We start from the raw sequence: 7,494 nt of genomic DNA, 5'->3' as shown, positions 1-7,494 counted from the left end.
AATTGTCATTCTACTCTGAGTTATAAAATAAATTAATTTGGATTGTGTTTAGCCCAGCTTTTTTTTGAGTGCCCAAATATCTTTGAGTGTCAAAGACTAGACAGGTTCTACCCCAAAGTCATAAGGCTGCTAAAAAACAAGTCAAAAGGCTACCTCTACCCACAGTTTTTTGTTTTACCTTTTAGCACTTACTCTGTTCACACACACTAACCAACACTCTTATTCAATTCACACACACTAACCCACACTCTTACTCTATTCACACACACACACTAACCCACACTCTTAATCCATTCACACACACACACACCAACCCACACTCTTACTCTGTTCACACACACTAACCAACACTCTTATTCAATTCACACACACTAACCCATACTCTTACTCTATTCACACACACACACACTAACCCACACTCTTACTCTATTCACACACACACACTAACCCACACTCTTACTCTATTCACACACACACACTAACCCACACTCTTACTCTATTCACATGCACACACTAACCAACACTCTTACTCATGTCATTGTTGTTATTGTTTGTGTCAGTGTATTGTCATTTATTGTGTATCCGTGTGAAATATTTTGTAATGGAATGTTTCTGAAAAGCTGTTGATCTCGGATTTACATTTTGAGTTCTCTACTGTTCATTGTATGTAACCCCTTGGTAGTATTATTCAGAACATGTGTACATTTTCACAGCTAACTTGATGATAAATGGCTCTATACCTTTCTAACCCAAAATCATTTTACACCCTGAATTTTTTAGTTTGTATTTGGGCCAGGATTCTAACAAGAGCTACTGTACAGTACTTTAATCTGGGTACCATCGTGACTGAGTTAGTCTGTGAGGGGTGTAATTCAATCAGACTGATTTCTGAGTCACATGTGTTATGTGGGAAAGACACAGTAGATGTGGATGCTCACTAAATCAACCATTTAAACCATCTATGTGGGTTATAAATTGCTCAGTGACCATGCTTGTGATTTTGACTCACTCAAAGGGGAAACATTTAGCAACAGTTGGCATGCATTTAAAAAATAACATTGAAACATACCATGTCTGCTGCGTTGTAATTGTCATAAACACTAAAGAATATGATACACATTGTCTTCTTTACTATACCGTCTGAGAAGTACATTACCATTTTATAATTTCTAAAATATATTGCTAAATGACACTCATTAGACAGTGGCACAGACAAAGCCCCGACCTTGAATTTGGTGGACAACTCGGCACAACACTGTTTTGTGATGAGGCTTTCCATTTCTCCCCTGGCTCCTGTTTATACGTCCCTAAAATGAATCAGTCCCATAAAGTAGTGATTTAGTCTGAGCTGGACGTGTTTAAATGCTGCCCACTGGGAAACTAAGGGAGATTCTTTCTTTCCATTGATCCACCAGCATGGTGCTTCTCAGGAGCTGTGACTTAAACACATTTAATCTGTGCATGACTCCCTAACCAGCAGCCTTATTTCAACAGGTCACCCCCTGGTCTGCCATGGAATCCACTAACCCCACTCCCAGTACCAAAGCTGCCCCAGCCCGAGAATGGAAGGCATCTAAATTAGTATCATAAACCCAACACTTGGGTTTATTTCATGGTTCTGGTTTAACAAATTGTTCCAAGGTGGGCCATCTTCAGACAACTCTCCCCAAAAATCATCTTGCACGAAAGGTTGATTCGAAGTGCGGGTATAACTGTTGCAGTGGTTTAGTGAAGGTAGTTGATGCAAACTAGCCACTTGTGAAATTCAAGTATTCAAAAAAGCGGTAGAGATGGGGGTGAAAGGTGACATATTACTCACCAGGGCAAAGTGGTGGGTATGAGCGGTAGTCTTGTGCTTACCTGGCTTGTGTACAGCTACAAAGGAGATTACTCATCCTCATTGTTACCTGATGAACACGTGGGAGGGTTACACATGGTATGTAATACAGTGGGGTATGGTTGATTAACATATTGTATGGTTGCTTTAGGTCATTGATGCATCATAGAAAAAGTTTTTCGTTAAGATGACATTCCTTCTGTGCTTGTTTGTTTGCATTCCCCTGTTCAGACACTGCATGCAAGAAGTTACCTTCCAATGAAACATCTGTAAAGTCAAAACAAGTTGATTTACAAACTAATGTGACAAAATGGAAATAATGCTCTTATAAACGTGACATTTTTGCTGTTTTGCTGTGCCTTGTGCCATTCACAAGCCACAAGGTTGTAAAAATAGGGGGTATGCCAAAAGCTGTAAAATGATTTAGGTATTTACATATTATCGCTTCTTTTAAAAACAAAAAAAGTTCAGTATGTTTTGCTATGTAATTCATGCAACTGTGTTACCGAATACGTTTCTATAGGCTAAGTCAAATGTGATGGTTTTAGAGGCGTTAGTATCACCCATTCATTTTCATGTTAGGAACACCAGAGCTCATTGATTTTCAGTGAAGGGAGGTGAAGTGGATTGTGAACAGGGTGGGACCAACGTTGGGGAAACCTAATCTTTATGCATATACTCTCTAAAATTGTTTCCCCATTGACAAATTAAAGCTCACAATAGTTTTCCCCCTATACCAATGGATTATGATACGTAGCTCTATCTAGCATGCTTGCTAGCTGCAAGACCAACATCGGGGAAATCAGAACTCTATGAGAATATTCTGCAACATCAATCACTATTGATTAATAAAGGTCACTTTAACTTTTAGAGCCCGTTCAAAATTAACCATGCATACAATCAATTTTTGACTACTGTTTCCAAAGAAGTTGGGACGCTATGTAAAATGTAAAGAATAACATAATGTAATATTCATTTGAACCCTATATTCAATAGAAAATAGTATAAAGACAACCTATCAAATGTTGAAACTGAGAAATGTTATTGTTTCTTGAAAAATATATGCCCACTTTGAATTTGATGCCAGCAACACATTTCAAAAAACCTGGGACAGGGGCATGTTTACCACAAAAGACTGGAAAAGTTGTGTAATGAAAACAAAAACCTGGTGGAACATCTCACAGCTAATTAGATTAATTGTCAACAGGTCAGTCAGTCTTAAGAAGTAAAGATGGGGAGGGGTTCACCACTCTAAAAGACTGCTTAGGCAAATGGTGCAACAATTTAAGAATAAAGTTTCTTCAACATAAAATTGCAGAGTTTGGGGATCTCATCCCCAAAACTAATATCATTAAAAGATTCAGAGAATCCGGAGAAATCACTGTACGCAAGGGACAAGGCTGAACACCAATGTTGGATGGCCGTGATCTTTGGGCCCTCAGATGACACTGCATTAAAAACAGACATGATTCTGTCGTGGAAATCACTGCATGGGCTCAGGAACACTTCTGAAAACTATTGTTTGTGAACAGAGTGCGTCGCTGCATTCACAAATGCAAGTTAAATCTCTACCATGCAAAGAACAAACCATAAACAAGATTCAGAAACGCTGCCACTTTCTCTGGGCCCATGCACATTTAAGACAGATTGAGGTGAAGTAAAAAACGATCCTGTGGTCTGACAAGCAGGGAGACACTTAACTCTTCTAGGTTTTTGGAAAAATATTTCCTATAGTTCATCTCATTGATTGGGGGGGGGGGGCAGTTGAGGGAGAGGCACATGCAGGTAGCTAGAAGCCCCCTCCTTTTGCTTCATCTCTTTTTCCTTTCTTCCTATTCCCTCCTCTCCATCTCTTCTTTTACTTTCTTCCTCTCTCCTCTATTCTTCTTCCATTCTCTCCATATCTTTTCCCTATTTTCTCCCCTCCTCTCTGCTCTCTCTTCTCTGTTCCACTCTGTTTTACTCTGCTCTTCCATGTGCCCTGCTGGCTTTCACCTCTGTACCATTGTCTCTTAATTTCAAGACTCCTGTCTCCAAGACTCTTGTCTCCTCTTGTCTCCTCCCTGCCTAATAAAGTACACTTCTTATGAAAAACCAGAGCATAACCTTTAAAAGATGGTACTAATAATTTTCTCCTAATTAATAAGGTTCTTTAGGTTCAAGTAAATACATCATTTCATTTATACTTTCATCAGACTGGCTAGTTACCTGACATTATTGTTCCTGCTCCCCCTTCCTGTTCTGCCTCAACGGATTAAAAATATACTTAAAAAAGAAAAATCGCATCAAATCCACTGACGTCGCATGTTGGATGAACAACTAGCTAGCATTGCAAAACAGTACGGTTAGCTAGCGTTGAGAAACAACGTATTTGGTCACGGTAAAATGAATGCGATGGCATCACTGACCATCCAAAACGTTTGTTCTAGCGCCTGCTTTACCTGTTTTGAGGCAGATGTTAATCTATCTGCCTCGCCTGTAAAACACTTTGTGTCAACTACTGTTGTTTAAATGTGCTATATAAATAAAAGTGACTTTACTTTCCACCAAGTGGGATATTGGTTACATTTCTCTCACACATAGACACACAGCTAGTGCGTGCGGAGGGTCGTATCTTCTTCTTACAGAACTGTCAATTTATCTGGGAGAACCCCACTGCTGATGTTACCGTGCGTCTGAGTCTCCGTAACCAGGGCAACGATGACGTTCAGTGACAGACAACTCGCCTGTCATTCTGATTAAATACTTCTCCGCTATGTTTCATGTAACTATTTTGGTTTTATAATTTTTCGTGGCTATCTAAGCTTAACGTAGAAAAAAATCACACCCCGTATTGATTCTGTAAGGACAGCGCATTATTTTTCAATTCGGGACGGTGTCAGGGAAATTTCTTACAATGATGTATTCTTACTGATTAAAGGACTGAGTTTCCATGTTTAGATAAGTAAAGGAATGTAGGTAGAGTGGGGTCTGGTGTTTGTCTGGGGAGGCATCCTTGACCAGCACCAGTGGATTAGTTACTCGTAAATTAGTATATCTGTATAACCCTTTTAGGGTCTATCCTTGGGTGTCCAGACATTGTGGCTCCTAAAAGGTTGAAAAGGTTTACCATGTGAATGTGTTTTATTGACACACATCTTACCACATCCCTTTTGTCCTTCCTTTAAATGATGATGGTTGTCCTGTGAGATTATTCATTGTTACTTTGTAACCTGTGTATTCTCTCCTTGCAAGAGTAAACTGTTTATTGTGCATTTGAGTTTTCCTCTGTCTTACCTACCATTTTAGTAAATTGTTTGGATTTTAGAAATTGCCATCACAACGGGTGGCAACCCTAGGTTAGATACCTTCATTACTTTAGTAGCCTACTAGCTGGCTAGCTAGCCAACCAGATGAAGGCTGACATAACTGTGCTTAAGTTAGCTGCCTGAAAGTCGAAAACACGTTCGGCGTTGTATTACCCATTGGTGATGCAGTCAAATAATGTCACACAAACGTTATACTCACATTTCAGGAAAAATTTGTCCTAACTACCAATGGACTTCAATCTAATAGGATGCAGTCCAGATTTTTTAAGTCCCACCAAGCGAGCCCTCTGAAACCACGCACACGAGAACTTGTCGACCGAAGGAAAATGGCTCTCAAAAATGTGTAAATATAAAATCTGTAAATAACACACATCTAACTCAATAGACAACCTCTTTACTACAGTTCAGATTAATGTTTGCTGCCTGCGATTCCATTTAATTCCTATGACTCAATCATCCTCCTTCTGAATATCCAACCTGGTCTCAGGAACCTACGTAGACTATTTTACGAAAATCCATGGCACCCGATTTCGTATGATATGTGACGTTACGTTAGGTTACATTACAATGCGCCACCAAAACGTATTATACATTACGAAATTATTCAAACGTAACATATCTTACGAACGCTATTACAACGTATCAAATGTTACGACCACTATTAAAACGTAAAATAGAATACGAACGTCAGACAAACGTATGATATTTTACGAACGCTATGAAAGAGGATTTTTTGACAAAATGTTAGACCTGCATTTCGAATAGGCAACGTTTGGATTACAAGGTAGTTGCCTTACAACTCTGACGTTATATTACTGCACGTAATATATCTTACAAAATCTCCTGCCTAAAAAGTACGTAAAGTAGTCTACGTCATCATTCTGAGACCAAGTTGCAACCTCTGAGTATGGTTAGTTCTTCTCCCCCGTAGTTTAAAAACTGGGATGTGCTATTTTAGTTGCCCCTTAGTCAAGTTTAGCTCTGACTAAACACAACCACTTCAATGGAATATGCTAGCTTGTTGAAATATTTAGTCAGCTGCTAAACTGAAGGTACTAATAAAACATATTTCCCTTCACACTACGCCAGAAAAAATATATAGAAATAATTTACAAATTGTAGTTTTGAAGATGGAAAAGTAGGTCTTGTTTAGTTTTACAAGGATTATACTGTTTGCATTCAGGTTGTTCTACTAACTATAAAAGGTCTCAGTCTAGTGAACATTTTGACTCATGCTCACCATGGCTACAGATTTAAAATACTGTATAGCTTTTAGTATTGACACAATATGAACAGAGGGTTGATTTGAGCACCATGACAGGTGACCATGCTACATCACAGAAATAACCTTCAGAATTTACATAAACCCAATCTATCTCCAGGTGCATTCTCCCCTTGAGGGGTGATGATGTAAGGTCTACTTTGTTCTGATCTGGGAGAAACAAAGAGATTTTGCCTTTGAAGTGTATTGATGGGAACATTGAATGCTGTATTTGTACTTGCTTTTTGAAGGGCTAAAAGATTATTAATAAAACTGGTGGGGACGGGACGGGATCCAAAATAGGAGAGTATGGATTTGTATTGGTCACAGGGGATGGTCCTGCCCCCCCCAGTTTATATTAATGCGTTCTTCCATCCTAGCCAATTGTACCTGTCCGCTTGGATGTGCCTGCATTCTCTAAATGTTTAGTTACTTTCTAGCCAAAGTCGCATGTAATCGATTGGCTCCCTGCTCCTCATTACCTCTCTAAGAGAAACAAAACTGTTATTTTTTGCCAAAAATTAGCCCCATAGTAATTCAGATTTAAATAATTTACATCAAGTTACTTGTATTGCTGAAATATAAAGCGACTTCTGAAATTAATTATTTCAATAATGCAATATTGTATCCTAAAAAAGAAACAACACAATTATAAAATTGCTTAGCTTAACACCTGGCAGTCATTTTTCTAGAGCACCTTGGAATCACCTTGGGAGTGATGGCAGACCATTTCTAGAACACCTTGGAAACACCTTGGGAGTGATGGTAGACCATTTCTAGAACACCTTGGGAGTGATGGCAGACCATTTCTAGAACACCTTGGAAACACCTTGGGAGTGATGGCAGACCATTTCTAGAACACCTTGGGAGTGATGGCAGACCATTTCTAGAACACCTTGGAAACACCTTGGGAGTGATGGCAGACCATTTCTAGAACACCTTGGAATCACCTTGGGAGTGATGGCAGACCATTTCTAGAACACCTTGGAATCACCTTGGGAGTGATGGCAGACCATTTCTAGAACACCTTGGAAACACCTTGGGAGTGATGGCAGACCATTTCTAGAACACCTTGGAAACACCTTGGG

The sequence above is a fragment of the Esox lucius genome, chromosome 8 (assembly GCF_011004845.1).
Source record: "Esox lucius isolate fEsoLuc1 chromosome 8, fEsoLuc1.pri, whole genome shotgun sequence".
NCBI classification, from domain to species: Eukaryota; Metazoa; Chordata; class Actinopteri; order Esociformes; family Esocidae; genus Esox; species Esox lucius.
Note: the sequence above shows the minus strand (reverse complement) of the source record.